Here is a 17209-nt window from a genome sequence, read left to right on the forward strand (position 1 = left end):
GGAGAGGGTGTGGAGAAAAGGGAATCTTCCTGCACTGTTGGTGGGGATGAAAATTGATACAGCTACTATGGAAGACAGTATGGAGATTCATTAAAAAAAACTAGGAATAAAATCACCATATGACCAAGCAAGCCCACTACTGGACATATACCCTGAGGAAACCAACATTGAAAAAAAACATGTACCCAGTGTTCATTGCATCACAATTTACAATAGCTAGGGCATGGAAGCAACCTAGATGTCCATTGACAGATGAATGGATTAAAAATCTGTGGTACAATGGAATATTACTCAGCCATAAAAAGGAACACCTTTGAGTCAGTTCTAATGAGGTGGATGAACCTGGAGCCTATATATAGAGAGAAATAAATAGAGAAAAACATATTTTATATTAATGCATATATATGGGATTTAGAAAGATGGTACTGATGAGTATATGCAGGGCAGCAATGGAGACACAGACATAGAGAACAATCTCATGGACACGAGGAGGACAGGAGGAAGTAGAGGGTGGGATGTATGGAGAGAGGAACATGGAAAAACACACATTACTACTACTACTAAGTCATTTCAGTCGTGTCCGACTCTGCGCGACCCCATAGACGGCAGCCTACCAGGCTCCCCCGTCCCTGGGATTCTCCAGGCAAGAACACTGGAGTGGGCTGCCATTTCCTGCTCCAATGCATGAAAGTGAAAAGTGAAAGTGAAGTTGCTTCAGTCGTGTCCGACACTCAGCAACCCCATGGACTGCAGCCTACCAGGCTCCCCCGTCCCTGGGATTCTCCAGGCAAGAGTACTGGAGTGGGGTGCCATTGCCTTCTCCGAAAACACACATTACTATATGTAAAATAGAAATAGCCAATGGGAATTGGCTGTATGACTCAGGGAACTCAAACCAGGGCTTTGTAACAACCTAAAGGGGTGGGATGGGAAGGGAGGAGGAAGGAAGGTTCAAGAGGGAAGGGACATGGGTATTCCTACAGCTGACTCATGTTGATTGGCAGAGACCAACAGAATATTGTAAAGCAATTATCCTTCAATTAAAAATGAATGATAAAAAAGAGAGACGTATTGGGAATCTTCTGCTTCACACTACATGGCACACTGCTTTCTAGGGTGTTCTTTAACTGTTTCATGGGCTTCCCTGATGGCTCAGTGGGTAAAGAATCTACCTGCAATGCAGGAGACTCAAGTTCAATCCCTGGGTTGGGAGGATTCCCTGGAGAAGGAAATGGCAACCCACACCAGTATTCTTGCCTGGAAAATTCCATGGACAGAGGAGCCTGGAACACTATAGTCCAAAGGTGGCAAAGAGTCAGACATGACTGAGTGATTAAGCATCAACGTATTAGGATAGTACATTTATGAGGTGGGAAGGGAGTGGTCATGAGATGCATTATTATTCTCTATAGTGGAGTAATGATTTGAATTGGTCTAATTCCAGAATCTTATTTACTCAAGAACTAGAATTTTCAGTATGATACACCTTGATATTCCTTAACATGTAAAAAAATAAACAGAACCAGAATATCAGAATATGGGTTGCACTCTGTCATGTCTATTAGAAGGATAGCCATAATCAGAACCCTGGTTTCCTGACTCTCTAATCCAGTAGTATTTTTCATAAAACCACCCTATTGAAGCCACAAGATTATAACAGAAAAATTTAGTTACTAGAACTACAACTGTTTTCCAATTTTGATACAGGGAAGATATAAGCCTCCAATCTTGTGCCTAGTTTATTGTTTTAACTGTAAAATAAATTTTACTGAAGCCTTGAGACTGTTCTATTTGTGCTATATCCAACCAATGGGTAATAGAGAATAGTGGTACAAAGAAAACCAGCATCACAAAAGAGCTGCACTAGTTTCCAGATCTTCCACTTATATCTCCGTGGCCTGCTCTCTCATCTCCTTTAGGCCTCTTGCCAATGGGACTTTCTTTGAAAGGAGACCACGGCCTTGTTAGCTGATTGTCTGTATCAGCCCAGTGACTGGAGGCTGCGTGACGGCAGGGACGTCTGTCTGCTGTATCCCACTGTATCTTTGGCACCTAAAACAGTAGTTGGCACAGAGTTAAGTGCTCAGCAAACATGTGGAATGAAAAAAAAAAGACTGAATTAATTTTTAGTTTTAAGAGATCAGGCTCATCTTGAGAATCAAACAGGCCAAGAAAATGATGGAAAATATGGATAGCCACCTGAGTAAATTTGTGTGCGTTCAGTTGCTCAGTCATGTCCAATTCTTTGCAACCCCATGGAATGTAGACTTCCAGGTTCTTCTGTCTATGAGGTTCTATAGGCAAGAATACTGGAGTGGGTTGCCATGCCTTTCTCCAGGGAATCGTTCCAACCCAGGGATCAAATCCAGGTCTCCTGCATTGCAGGCAGATTCTTTACCATTTGAGCTAACTGGGAAGCTCTGAGTAAATCTGAGAAGCATTTATTATAAAAATACTGGAATTCAATTTAAGTGTTAATAACATTTGAGTGGCCTAGGACTTTGGACTCACTGCTTTAGATAACATTGAGCTATCACACCAGTTGATCTGCCATGAGCAGTTTAAAATACCAAACAGTAATCTCCACCTCTGCTACTTAGTGTGTGAGTGTTAGTGGCTCAGTCGTGCCCGACTCTTTGCGAGCCCATGGACTGCAGTCCGCCACGCTCCTCTGTCCATGAGACTTTCCAGGCAAGGTATACTGGAGTCGGTTGACCATTTCCTTCTCTAGGGGATCTTCCCAACCCAGGGATCGAACCTGGGTCTCCTGCACTGTAGGCAGATTCTTTACTGACTGAGCTACAAGGTCCTGCAAAATATCTATCAGAGATAAATCATTGTTACAGAATAGTATGGGCTTCCCTGGTGGCTCAGACGGTAAAGAATCTGCTTGCAATGTAGGAGACCTGGGTTCGATCCCTGGGTTGGGAATATCCCCTGGAAGAGGGAACGGCTACCCACTCCAGTATTCTGGCCTGAGCACTGCCAATAGTTGGACATGACAGAGTGACTTTCAACACACATAGGATAGTATCTTAAGGAGACAAACTAGCTACTTACTGCTTTAGTATTTTATATATGTAACTTACCAGAAAGTGGCATCAGCTGTTTAGATACCCACAGAATTACTTTTTTTTAGTGAGATCCAGACTTGGATCTTTCCTTTTCCAAAAAAATCAACCTAAGAACTAGCCCTATAGGTTTCATATTTGTTTTAGGGTTTGGGGGGATTTTGTCATTGCTTTTATTGTTTTTGAGAAACTGACAAGAATGCTAAATGTCATTCAGTACTTCCTCCATAATGCTTAACCAAACTTTTATTAAAAATTAGTAATTTAGCAATAAAACAAGCAAACACACACACACACACACACACACTAGGTTACACAAAAAAACTGATATGTGTTATTCCTCCGAATAATGAGTTACATGATAAATCGCAACCTTTCATCTTTGCCTTGGCTGCCAGGATGTTTAGAACTATTGTTATCTTCTTAGGATGACCACCTACCTTCCCTTGTGTACCTGGGATTGCTGGGTGTCTCAGGATACAAGCCTTTCAGTACCAAAACTGGACAGTTCCAGGCTAACCAGGAAGGCTTTGATTATAAAATACATGCTTGTCTTTGAAACTTTAAAAATCATAAATTTATAAAAACTGCATTTATTTATACATAAAATTTACTTATATGTTTATAAATCTCTAAAGTTTATAAAAAAGTAAACTAAGTTGCAGGCACTCAGTCTGAAAGGGTAATTCTGTTTGACTAGTTGGATTAAGGAACCAGAACTAAGAGTGAGAGAGTACTCAAGGAAAGGATTTGAAAGTCACTGATGTGGAGAAACAGCTAAAGAACAGATGGTCCCTTTATGTACCCTGCTGAGAGAAGCAGAGACATATACTAAGTAGTAGAGGGGAAAAAAAAGAGAGAGAGAGACAAAACAGGAAGAGAAGCTTCTATTTTTATTATTGGCTACAGCTCTTATATTTTGTTTAAAAGTTCTCATCAAGATCCTACATTCCTTGCTAATTTCTTTATTGATTTTCACATGTTTAAACCAAGACATACTGTCTTTAAATAGTGTTAAAAATTAATGGATTAGGTAGGTGCGAAGCAAGGAGAAATGTCCAAAGCTATTAACTGAAGAAGGTTTGGCCTAAATAATACTGTCACTGTAAAATGACAAGTGACAAAGCTCTGAGTGGAGACGTTTGGGTTGGAAATGATGCAGAAAGAATTCCAGCCACCACCACACACTGCAAAGCACTCCCTGGTGCCTCTGCATCATCACTTTCTCAGCCTGTCCTGAGCCAACATATTGTTTTTCTGTCCAAGTAATTTTCAGTAACACCCACCCAATCCCCAGCAGTGACTGCACTGAACATAACACCTGGCAAAAATTCAACTGAATGTGAGCAAGACGGCATCACAGAATTTAAGCTCCTGTATAAAAATCTCCCTCCACACTCTGAAAGGCAGGAAAGGAAATGAACAAGCTCATGGTTATGAAATTAAGCAGTCTTCAGCCACTAATTCCAAGACAAAATAAATAAATAAAACATGCATATTTTATAACCTGCTTCCAGCATCACTAAGGAAAGCAAAATTATACAATTCTACCCAGAGAGCATCTGTGTGATAGAAGCAGCTAAATAATTAAAACCTAGTCCTTTTCAGAGAAGCTTGTTCCATCAGAGTCAAGACACATGCAAGGGGTCTTTCCTGGTTCCAGTGACTGTGCTGGTTCAATTCACTTTATTATTTCCATCAGAGAAATTTAACCAAATATAGACAGCATGTAATTTTAAAAATTTACTTCATATCACACCATCATTTTAGACTAAGTTTACCATTAAGCTTGTTTATTAGTCAATGAATGTATCATTTTTTACAAAGAAGAGATATAAGAGAAAGAAAACTGTGAAAGTTACCAGAACATTTGCACTGTTTTGCTCAGGTTTTTTAATTGAATAAATTGTCACATGGAAAACTGGTCACCTAGATTTTTCATGTGCGAGACTCGATACCCAGAAATCCCCTTACTAAATAATGAGATCCATGAGGCCTCATTTTAAAATGTAGCCCCCTTTGGTTTGAGCTGAATTTTGTCATGTGTGCTGCTGAATGAAGAGCCCCACTGTTGGCTCCATCTCCACAAGCTGACAGCCCAGCCTTGGCTCTGGTATAATGTTTTTTATTTTGTTTTGAGGTAGACTCCTTAATCACATTAGAAGCTATTATAATCCCCTGACCAAAGACACAGCGTGCTCTTGGTGGAGCCATACATCCCGGGCTCCACTGCTTTGAGTAATGGATTTCCATTTCACTGATGAGATGACATTATCCTCTTGACACAGTTCCTTTTTGTCCTCTCAACATAGTTCCTTTTTGTCCAACAGTTGGTGCTATCTTTCTACCACATAGAAGCCTAGAACACACTGGAGAATGCTCACAAAGTTGGAGAAAAGAAAACCCTTTCTCCATATGTTTTTACTTAAGGTATTGTTTTATTTATCTCAAACTCTGTCAAAGGAACTGTCTCCAGTATCAACTGGCTTTTCTATTTCTTAGGCTAGGATAGAATAAAGAAAAAAAATGTACAAGCTGCACTCATATTGCTCTAAAGTTTCACATCCAATTCTGGGTATTAATAAAGCATAGTGGTTAAAAAAGTGACCTATGTCACTAGCTGGCCCTGCTTTTGAAACCTGGATTTTTCTCACATTACTATGTGACTTTTGGAAAGTGACTCAAACTCTGTATAGGAGTTTGATGTGTGTTAGTCACTCAGAATTCTGGAGTGGGCTGCCATTCCCTTCTCCAGGGGATCTTTCCAACCCAGGGATTGAACCCAGGTCTCCTGCATTGGAGGGAGATTCTTTACTGTCTAAGCCACCAGGGAAGCCTCCAAATAGGAGTTTACTCTTTGCAACCCCATGGACTGTAGCCTACCAGGTTCCTCTGTCCATGGGATTTTCCAGGCAAGAATACTGTAATGGGTTGCCATTCCCTTCTACAGGGGATCTTCCCAACCCAGGGATCGAACCCAGGTCTCCCGTATTGTAGGCAGATGCTTTACCATCTGAGCCACCAGGGAAGTCCTCTTTAAAGTATACACAATGATAAATATCTACTTCTTAACATGTTTGGGAAAGTTGAGGAAATAATGCCAGTATGTATTAGCAGTATATTGTCACATAACTGCTGGTTATCATTATTGTCATTAAAAGATATTTTTAAAGTAGCTAAATAGATTTTTATATATCTAGAAAATTAAGATAATCCACACCTTTAATAAATATAATACATATGTTCTATGGTAAAACTGTACAGTTTCAAAAAATTAAATACCAGAAAAACACACATGCAAAAAGATGTAGAGTTTCACATTAATAAAAATATTTTAGTTCTAGCAAATCTATTCTTAAAATTTCTGCTGATACCACAGTCCCTGAGCTGGAGTCCACGAGTGCTGGAGTCAGGTGTTGAATGTGTTGTGTAAACAGTAGGCTATTTCACGATTCAAGAATGTTCAGGATTAAATGACAAAATTGTGCTAAAAAACAATCTGCTGCTACTATTTCCAGAAATTCTCTCAAAATCCCATAATAACCAGTACTTTAAAAAAAAGTTGTTCATGAAGCAAATTATTTAGTGACATAGTGTTCAGAGAGAACTATTTCAGCATTTACCCAGGCACACACGGATATATGTTGTACTTAAGGGCTCTTATTCATAAGACTAACAAATTCAAACAATAAGAAAGCAATTCCTCCGTCTAGCTCCCCAACGGAACTCAAATTGTACCCATGAAGAATGAAACACAGGAATACAACTGTAAAGATAATGATTCTCTTTGTTCTCCAATAATGTAAAAAACAAACAAACAAAAAAAACACACCTTTTTCAAGGAACTCTCACACTACATAATAAAGTAACTGTTACTGCCCACCAATTCTGGCAGGCTAGACCTCGGTGACCTTTGATACAGAGTGATAGCATAGTTTCTAAGATTTTTCCAACAACTACAACAGTGTTTGCAAAGAGCTTACATCCATAGTGGCTATACAAAATAAGCCCGTGTGGAATTTTCATGGCCACTGTTTTTTTGTTGCTTTTTTTTTTAAAGGTGATATGAATATTCCCTGCTAAAGAAAGATCCAGTCAGCCTCTTTCCCGCCCATTTTGAGGGGTAAGTACTATCTAGGACCAGAGTATAAAAAATAGTTATGTATCATATAAGATGTTATTTAAAAAATGCAAAAACACTCACCTTCATTCTATATTTTTACTGTTTGAAAAAATAGCCAGCACTCCACTTCCAACACACACACCCCACCAGTAATTTTTTTTTTTTTTTTCCCTTTTTTCTTCTGATTCCAGAAAGGATGCTGAGCCAACTAATTTTTGCAAATGGGGCCTGGGCAAATCCACTTGGAAGCCCAAAGCCCTGGGCGAGGAAAGCATGGTTGCTTACGCTTGTATCCTCGCTTCTGCTCTAACACTTGTTTGCTCTCTCCCCCACCAAATAGAAACACATGCAAGAGGGAAGAGGGCCCTGGGCAACAACATTTGGAAGCTGAAAACCAATTAGGGTAGTTGTTAGAAGCAGTGAGAGATTTGAAGAACAGAGGTGGAGGAGTAGGAAGGCTTCAGAGGAGAGGGAAATGAGAAGTAAAGGGGAGAGACTTTCAGGGTTTGAACAATTCTGGAACCAGCCAAGTGCCCACAATTAGGTGGGTGGGTTCATGTGTAATTCCGCATGATTAATCTTAGTCTTTTTCATGTAATGGGGTTATTTGGAATCCATTGAGATAATAGATGTGAAATAATTTCATAAAAATTCAAGCACAATACAAATGTGAAGTTTTAGTCATAAGTGATTACAGCTATTTTACCAAACGAAAGGCCTGAGGGCATGGGAGAGGTTTGAATTAATAAGATATTAATTATTCTGTAGTTCAGTAATTTCTGTAGTTCAGAAAATTCTTTACTCATTAAAAAAAAAGAGAGAGAGGGTAGTGTAGATGCTAAAATATCCATTTGCCCAAGATATTACACACCTCTTAATCTTTTAATTAACACAGCATCTGTGTCGGTGACACTTTAAGTCTTACAAACCATATTACCACAGTTGCCTGAATATTCCTCAAACCACTGGGAACTGAAACTTTTGCCATGGGGGTTATAAGACTCAACAGACTTACCTGGTTCATAAATCCTTCAGCTTCCTGGTTTGGAGTCAAACAAGTCTTCAGTCTTCTCTCCTCAAGCAGAGATTACTCTGCGATGCTGCAACAACTCGCATCTGGGCCCACCGTGCTTCACCTTTCCTTTTATAGGTGCCTTTTGCCATGTGACTTTGTAGCTCCTCCTTTACTAAAAGGATACAGTATGTTTTCTTTCTTCTGACTTTGGGATTGGCCATGAGGTGGCAACCCACTCCAGTATTCTTGCCTGGAGAACCCCACGGACAGAGGAGCCTGGCAGGCTACAGTCCATGGGGTCACAAGAGTTGGACATGACTGAGCGACTAAACCACCACCACCATCACGAGACTTGTTTGGGCAAACAGAATATAGCAGAAATGATAGTGTATCCGCTCTGGGTCTGTGGCTCCTCAAGACACCTTGCAACTTTCAAGTCTCTTGCTTAATCCTCTGCTGTTACCATGAGGAAGACTTGCCTTAAGTATTTAGTTCATCAGAGGGAGATGAGGGATGTGTGGGGAAGAGCTGCCCCAGCTAAGCCCAATTTAGGTTAACCAGCCCTTCTAGGCCCCACAGGTGCATGAGATAAACCATTTCTTCTTTTATGAGCTGCTGAGAACTTTGGTTGTGCATTACCCAGGTTTATTGAAGCAACTGTTAATCCAGACACTGACCCTCCAAAGTTAATCATTTCTTCTGGCACCATGAGAGTGAGGTCAGCACCAAACCCTTCGGGCCCTTTCCACTTGGACTCTTTTTCATTTGTCTATTATCTCTGCATGGCAACAACATGGTCACTCCCCTAACCAAACTTCATTCCTGTTTTTAAGCCATAGTTAAAAGAAATTTCTTTTGAAATAATAGTGGAGAAAATGCAAGGTCCTTTTAAAGAAAAAGAATGGAGAATCCATGCATGGGAATATGCATCTCTTCTTGAACCATTCTCTACAGCCAAAGATTTAAATCCAGCACTTAAGATTATCTGAATGCAGAGCCACTAAAACAAAACAGAACAGAAACTTAAAATCTGCCATTGTGCTAGCATTCACATCTCTTGGGATGATATGAAATAGGAGGGGTTAAGAGTCACTCAGTTGTGCTCTTGGATGATCACAGAGCTATCTTTAGAACCAGGCAGAACCAGGTTACTGAAGCACAAACTAACGGTGTATGCCTGGGAAGCAAAAGTAAATTTTCCAAGCATCTCCGTCTTCCTTTGTCAAAATAAGGATATTTTGACAGTTTTCTCTTAAACTATTTTCTCAGTTTATTAAAAGGGACAAATGAGAAAGACATATTGGAGGCATTTACTGGAGTTACAGGCAGCCTCCATTCTCTTTTCTAACCAGACTAAGATATATATCCCATAGTATCCTTACCATACTCTCTCCATTTTTGTTTAAACAAGTGACATTGCATGTCATGGTCATTGCTGCTGCTACACAGCAAGACACATATTATTATGTCAAATGAACTGTGTGAAACTCAGCCAAAGAAGCCCAGGGCACATACAGTTTTGCTTTGTTTTTGCCCTCATTCTACAAGTCCATGCTCAGAGAATAAACCCTTGTGCTTTTACTTTGATTTGGGGTTCAAACAACACTCAGAGAACTCAATCAAGTTCTTTCTTTTTTTTTTTTCTAGTTGTGACTTTATCTCCTGTATTCCTTCCTTAAGTTCATAGGGACTGGCTGAGAAGCTGATACTGCTTTTCTTAACTGGCTGAGAAGTTCATCGTCACCTGAAAAGTTCATGATCCGGAATTAACCTTTGGGTCCAAAGTGAAAGTGAAGTTACTCAGTCGTGTCCGACTCTTCGCGACCCTGTGGACTGTAGCCCACCAGGCTCCTCCGTCCATGGGATTCTCCAGGCAAGAATACTGGAGTGGGGTTGCCACTTCCTTCTCCAGGGGATCTTCCCGACCCAGGGGTCGAACCCAGGTCTCCATTGGATCCAAAGACAGACTTTATTCCCACAAAATCAAAATTGGTAACACTTTCTTGGATACCCACTGTACACAAACAAAAATTATGTTAACTTGACTGTACAAACATTGATAAACATGAGCCTACTTTTAAAAAACATAATGTTGCTTGTTCTCACAGGTTAAAAGTATAGCAGAAGAAATGGGTTACTTTTTTCCTTTAGAGCCTTTCCTAATAAGCTAACAAACATGAATAGCTGTATTTCAGGATTTTCTCTGCTCCATAATCCTCCCTCAGAAGTTTTCAGACACTGAAGAAATTTTCAAAGATTAACCTTTGGAAAAAGTTGTCTTTTTAGAAAAGACAAAGGGGGAAAAAAAAAAAAAAACCTATGTGAAATTTCCCAGAGACTCTCCTTCTAATTTACACTAATAGATATGCAGGTCATATGGAAAATTAAACACCAAAATTTGAATTTTCGGGGCAAGAGAATTTATGCACACAAATCCTATTACCAGCTAATGGGATTTGTGGGGATCCCCAGTGACCTATTTAGAAAATGTACCCCCTGCTGTTCAAGATGAATATATCATGTGAGCTAAACCAGAATATTTAGTCCTGCAGTTGGCTTTATCCCCAGTCTGTCTGAGTGATCCCTCCATGATTTCTAAAAGATGCTGGCAACCATAGCAGTTTGCATATCTGACTGACAGTGCAAAATGACATCTATATTTTCACTTTTAAGTTCTCCATATTTGTTGCAAATACTTTTTAAAGGCCTCTTCCTTCCTTTCTCCTTTCCTCTCTACCCTTCCTTCCTTTCTCCTTTCCTCTCTACCCTTCCTTCCTCCTTTTTTTCCTCCTTGACTTCCTGCTCTCCTTTTTCTCCTCACTTCCTTCTCCTTATTCTTAAACGTAGAAAAGAAGTGAAGCAAGCATTAAGGCATTAATATTCTCTCTTTCTCTCTGTACTTGGTTGAAGAGATCGAGGCTCCTGTCACAGTTAAAGTACCTGTCACTGCAGTGGTTTCAGAACTCTCTCTTGACACAAATATACACATGTTTTTGGAGAACTGTTTCTAAGTCAGGACTGTCAGGTGCTGAGAAAACCAAATCACCATGAGTGTGGAAGTGTCCTGGGGTATTGATACTGCACTCCTGTCTGTATAATACTCCCTTGGCAAAACACCAGTTTTCTCTGGGACATGGTCTCTCACCAACCTCCTGCAGCCTCTGACTGGATACAAAATCACCCCTTCCTTCAAAAGGGTGTGTTTCTATTTACCAGCCAATGAAAAATCTATGTCCGCAAAGCAAACATCTCAAATCTTTTCTTGGAACATGCCATCTGAAAGCAAACATACAAAACTAACAAAACTAATGCAAAATTGAATTATTCCTCTTTAAACATATGAATTTTGAGAATGTTTTTATATTAATAACTAAAGAATTAAACTGTTTGATAATGATGAAATAGCAGACAACCTTCCAAGAACTATCAGATTAAGAGTCTGAACATGAAATTCTTGGTATTACTCAGATCACCATACATAATCTCATAGAAGGTTACTCTGATAATTAAAGGTGGGTAAAGTAATTCAAAATCAGATTTATGTGAAGCCAGAATAATGATATATAGTAAGATTCTTTACATAAGCTTTTTCTTAACACCAAAGGGTTGGATTTCTGATTTTTCAGCACCTAGACCTTTTAAAACATATAGAAATCACCATTTGTTTGGATATATACAAGCTTATTATTACATCATTAGTTTCCTTATTTCATGTAGAACTTGATTTCTCCTACAAAATTTCTTAACATTCTAGCAGATGCATTCTGTACACAATCAGTGACTGTGATTGTGTTTCCTTGTCTACTGATTTGTGTATGTCTGTGACCTTTTGGCTTCATTCCTTTAAGTCTCAGCAACACTCAGAATTATCAGACTCAGAGGTCATTAGACTCAATTCTAGTTTTTGAGTTTCTTTTTTGAGCATTTGGTAAGGATTGATATTTCATGGGTCTTATTCTTAAAAATCTCCAAAGTTCAAACAGAAAACTGTTAACTCATTCTATTTTGTAATTACCATATGGGTTCATTAAACACTTTTATTTTTGTAAAAGATACATTATGTATCAGTTTTTGCATCATCTGTTGTGCATCAATTTTTCTCAACTATCCAAAAAATCATAAAATAATAAGAATATAGAAGAATGATGAAACATTTAGAAGAATAATACAAAAGTGAAATAAATTGTTATTCTTTAGCTTTCTTACTGTGTTGTACAAAGTAATGCATCATCTTTCAAGAAGGCATAAAGGAAACCTGCCTGTCATTATTTTTTGTAATCTGCTTTTAGCGTTCATTGAAAACAGTAAAATCTGTGTTTGTTTTTTTTTTTTTTTTCTTTCTGCCTATCTGAGCAAAGAGGAGAAAACTGTCAGTGAAAGACATTTCAAAATCATTAGACAAATCAGAAGGTGAATGCAAAGGCAAAGAAAATTGCACTTTACACTTTGGTGGTAAAAGTGATCATATAAGCAAAATCGCAGACTATAGGTGTTTAGATTGATGAAAACTTACAAGAAGTTTTCAAACTCAAATTTGATAAGGAAGCAACATAATTCTAAAGACAAAAGGTAATATGATTTTCTCACCTAAATAGCCAATCAACAGGAAGAGGGACTTCATAACATAAAATTTTTGACAAAAACCTAAACCATCACATTTTGCTAGAAGGATATATATATCTGTATTGTATTATATATGTATTTTATGAAGCATCTTGTCAAACTTGATAAAAATAGTAAATGTCTTGATACTACTGTTAATATTTGATAGTTTACTATAACAAAATTATTAAAATTTTAGTAAAAATTAAGCTTTTAAAATTAAGTAAACTTTTAAAATTCTACGGATTACTTGTAAATGATTTAGCATATTTTGAAAATTAAATTTAAAGTGTTCATTATGCCCAGAGTGAGTAAATTATGACTTACTTATTTTCCCGGCAAATTGAGGGTTAAGTTGTATATATTCTAAATGAGAAGCCTGTATATTCTAAATTAAAACATTTCAGCAAATCTAATAGAAGTGTACTTCCTCCTCTTGACTTTGACTAAAGGGCTCACAGACTGACTGTTGTATCCTTGGACCTAGAGAATATGAGAAACAGTAGAGAAAGGAGCCAAATGAGAAGATAAAGATCCTGCAGTGACCAAACTTTTCTCTGAATGTATTTGTGTTTGCACACTATTTTCCTTATTTATTTCATATGGAACATATTACTGAATTTGGCATTTGAAAGATCAGCATTGCTGATCAAATTACCAACTAGGTTGGTTTAAGAGTATTTCATCAAAACTTTTAGCTACTCCTCAGTTCATCCCAGGGCAACACCATCAACCTTTGTGGCAGCAAGAGAGGAACATAAAAAGATTCTTTGTTGTTTTATGAACACGTGCCAAGCCAAAATTCCCATCTTGCACCTACGGAACCAATTATCAAGATCACCATGTCAATTCAACTGGAGTGCACATATATTTTTCCTTATTTACAGACATGTAATTATTTGCATTTAGTTCATACTACTTATCTTACAAAACAGCCATACAAATTTATATTGGTTGTACACATATGGGTAAACGGACTCATTTAGGCTGTTGAATAAAATTTATCAATCCAATTAAATTAACCTGAAAGCTATGCTGAGTGGCAGAGATCTAAATATACTGGTTCTTGTGATTATGTGGTAGCAAAACGCATCCATCAGGTCCCAGGTCCCACTCAAGTGTGTCATGGACATTCAGCTGTACAGATAGTTCAGTTAAATCTCATCTACGTGGTCTCTATTCACTAAATTCTCCCAGCTATGAACCATTAGCATCAAGAATCAATCCAAAGTGTTGGGGAGGGAAGCACTGCCTCCAGCCTGGCCCAGTCTTTTAGTTCCTGTTATAAAATTCTAGTCTTATCCTTCATGCAGCCCAGCACACAAGCTTCTTAAGATTCACAGCTCTAGTACTTTATTGCTCCATCGTAAGAGAGGCAAACCATGAGTCTAGCCTTAAATTCATATTCGTTACATCTCCCCATTTCTCTCAGTTATTTTTATAAATCATAATAGCATTTTAAATTTATTTTTATTAAGATTACTTTTAGAGCAATTTTATATTCACAGAAAAATTGAGGGGAAGATATAGAGATTTCCCATATAGTCCCTTACCCCACACATGGACAGCTTCTCTATTATCAATATGCCCCTCTAGAGAAGTACCTTTGTACAACTGATGAGCCTACACTGACACATCATAGTCAACCAAAGTCATCAGTGTACATTACGGTTCACTCTTGCCATTGTATATTCTATGGGTTTGGACACATAGATAATGACTTGTATCCATCATTATGGTATCATACAGAGTATTTTTCACTGCCTTTAAAATCCTTTATGCTCCACCTATTCGTCCCTCCATGCCTCACAAACACTGATTTCTTTTTTTTTTTTTACTGTCTTCATAGATTTGCCTTTTCCAGAATGTCATATAATTGGAGCATACTATACATAGCCTTTTGATATTGATTTCTTTCACTCAGTAGTAATACACGTTTCCTTTATGACTTTTTATGACTTCATGGTACATGTTTTTAAACAGTAAATAATATTCCTAAAATAATACTAAATATGAAAATTCAGTACTTACCAGTTTATTTTTCCATGGATCTCCTGAAAGACATCATGGTTGCTTTCAAGTTTTGAGAATTATGAACAAAGCCACTATATACATCATGTACAGATTTGTGTGGTTACAAGTTGTGAACTCCTTTGGATAAATACCAAGGAGTGCAACTGCTGGATTGTAGGATAAGAATCTGCTTGGCCTTCTAAGAAATCATCAAAACGTCTTCCAGAGTTGGTACCATTTTTGATTCCCACTAGAAATGAATGAGAGTCCCTGTTGCTCCACATCTTCACTAACCTTTGGTGTTGCCAGTGTCCCAGGTTCTGGTCATTCTAACAGGTGTGTAGTGGTATCTCAGTGTTGTCTTAATTTGCATTTCCCTGATGACATATGATAAAGAACATCTTTTCATATGCTGATTTGCCATCTGTGTATCTCCTTTGATGAGATGTCTGTTAAGGTCTTTGGTCCATTTTTTAATTAGGTTGTTTGTTTTTTTATTCTTGAGTTATGAGAGTTCTTTGTATATTTTGGATAACAATCCCTGATTAGATGTGTCTTTTGCAAATATTTTCTCCCAGTTTGTAGTTTGTTTTCTCATTCTTCTGATCATAATTGGATTAAAAATTTTATTCTCCAGTGGACCTTCTATAAGAGAAGTAATTTATGGCATAAAATTCATAAACAGGTAGATGTACTATAGCAAACAACACAGATGAACTTGATTCTCTAGTTTAAGAAACATTTTAGAAGATCTACTATTGCATCAGGTTCTATGCTAATCTCTAGAAAGAAATGGAAAAAAAAAAAGTAAATAAAACCAAAAATCAAGACAATATGTTGTGTCACAATAAAAGTTTATATAAGACTTAGTATGCTATGGAATTAGGAAAGAGAAAGCATTAAGCTTCCATGGGAGTACAGTGAATACAGGGAGGGTGATGATTATTAAGATAAGAATACTCTTCCAACTATGTGTCTATCAAATCGATCAAATTGTTATTTCTCCAAGTGACAGTGGACATTCTCTCTTGTTGGGCTCTTGTATTTCCCTTTTTTTTTTATAATAGAAATGTCATCTGTGAAATCATTCTAATAATTCTCATGTCCCTTGGAACAAAACCCTTATCTCTTCACATGTCTCCCTCACCTAGTCCCATACATCCTCCCTAGGAAAAAAAAAAAAAAAAAAAACTATAATTTTGGGGCTTTTCCTGACTAAATTGCTCTTATTTAATTAAATATAATTGTCAATCCACTACAACTCTCTGCCCCTTGAATAAATCCACGTTTCACCTCATTCCCACTTCCTTGCAATAGCTTCTTTTCATCTATGGCTCCTTCCCTTCCAGCAGCTTCTGCTGATTTATCATTCTAAATCCATTTTTAATTTTCTAACTTTTATAACACAAAGGTATAAACCTCAATAAACTTGGGTAGGAGACATTACTGTTTGTAAATGCTTTAGGCTTCATCAAAATAGCTCCATTATTTTTTAATTTCCACACTCTCTATAGGCAAGTTGAATGCATGTTGAATTCACAACCATTTGTATGTATGTGCATTTCAGTTTTCAAAGATCTGTGAGTGCCATATGTAGAGAAAAAAATCACACAAAGGCAAGCTAATTAGTAAAAAAACAGCCTAGAGGAAACAAACCTGGAATTAATGGTGACTGCCAACCTAAAAAGCAAATGTCATTCTACCGTAAAATCCCAGAACATTCCTTTCTCTTTCCTGAGGATCTCAGGATCACAGGAACAAATGCTGCTAAGGTAAATAAAAACCCATATAGCCACAGCAAATGTTGTTTATGTAGACCAGACCCAAGTAACCACACTGGTTCAGAGCTGAGTTTTTCAATTGGAAACCTTTTGTGCCCAACCAAAGATGTCTTAATGAGACAGAACCACAAAAAGGGAAGCTATATTAACACAAAGCTTGTTTATAAGTCAGCTGGAAATCATTATTTTCTTAGGAAGTGTTCCAAATTTTGTTATTTTCTACTAGTACTAGGTAATTACTGAATATTTCACAAATAGAAAATAATAATGAATTGGCAATAACACAGAGTTCGTTTTTGGAAATTTTACCAAAAAAAAAGCCTCAAAATTACTCACACATGTGAATATGCAAAAATCTATTTTTTTTTTTCTTTCTGACATGTGCTTTTTTCTTATTGAGTTATAAGATATAAGATGAGCAGCTTCCTTTCACTAGTGGAAGTCCAAAGTTCTTCTTGTCAATGTTCATCTTTGGGTAGATTTTGGTCTTTCCTCTCTAATACAGAGAAAGAGTCAAAATCAATTTCATGAGACAAATTATCTACATAGCTTTATCCCAGTTACCATTCAAGAAAGCTTGCTCTAGTGTGACTTCATTTGAATA

At 37.6% G+C, this 17209-nt stretch overlaps 2 long non-coding RNA genes across 2 annotated transcripts in view; one reads left to right on the forward strand and one right to left on the reverse strand.

Annotated features, from left to right (window-relative positions):
• LOC129630429 (uncharacterized) overlaps positions 1 to 8646 on the reverse strand; it is a 50050-nt gene extending 41404 nt beyond the window's left edge. The window contains exon 1 of the long non-coding RNA XR_008703703.1: positions 8210 to 8646. This is a non-coding gene — a long non-coding RNA (uncharacterized LOC129630429). The remainder of the gene's footprint in view (positions 1 to 8209) is intronic.
• A 156-nt stretch (positions 8647 to 8802) lies between these two features.
• Positions 8803 to 10184, forward strand: LOC129630430 (uncharacterized). The gene is made up of 2 exons (XR_008703704.1): positions 8803 to 8927; positions 9890 to 10184. It is a non-coding gene; the product is annotated as an uncharacterized LOC129630430 (long non-coding RNA).
• The last annotated feature ends 7025 nt before the right edge of the window (positions 10185 to 17209 follow it).

This window comes from Bubalus kerabau, chromosome 16 (assembly GCF_029407905.1).
Source record: "Bubalus kerabau isolate K-KA32 ecotype Philippines breed swamp buffalo chromosome 16, PCC_UOA_SB_1v2, whole genome shotgun sequence".
NCBI lineage: Eukaryota > Metazoa > Chordata > Mammalia > Artiodactyla > Bovidae > Bubalus > Bubalus kerabau.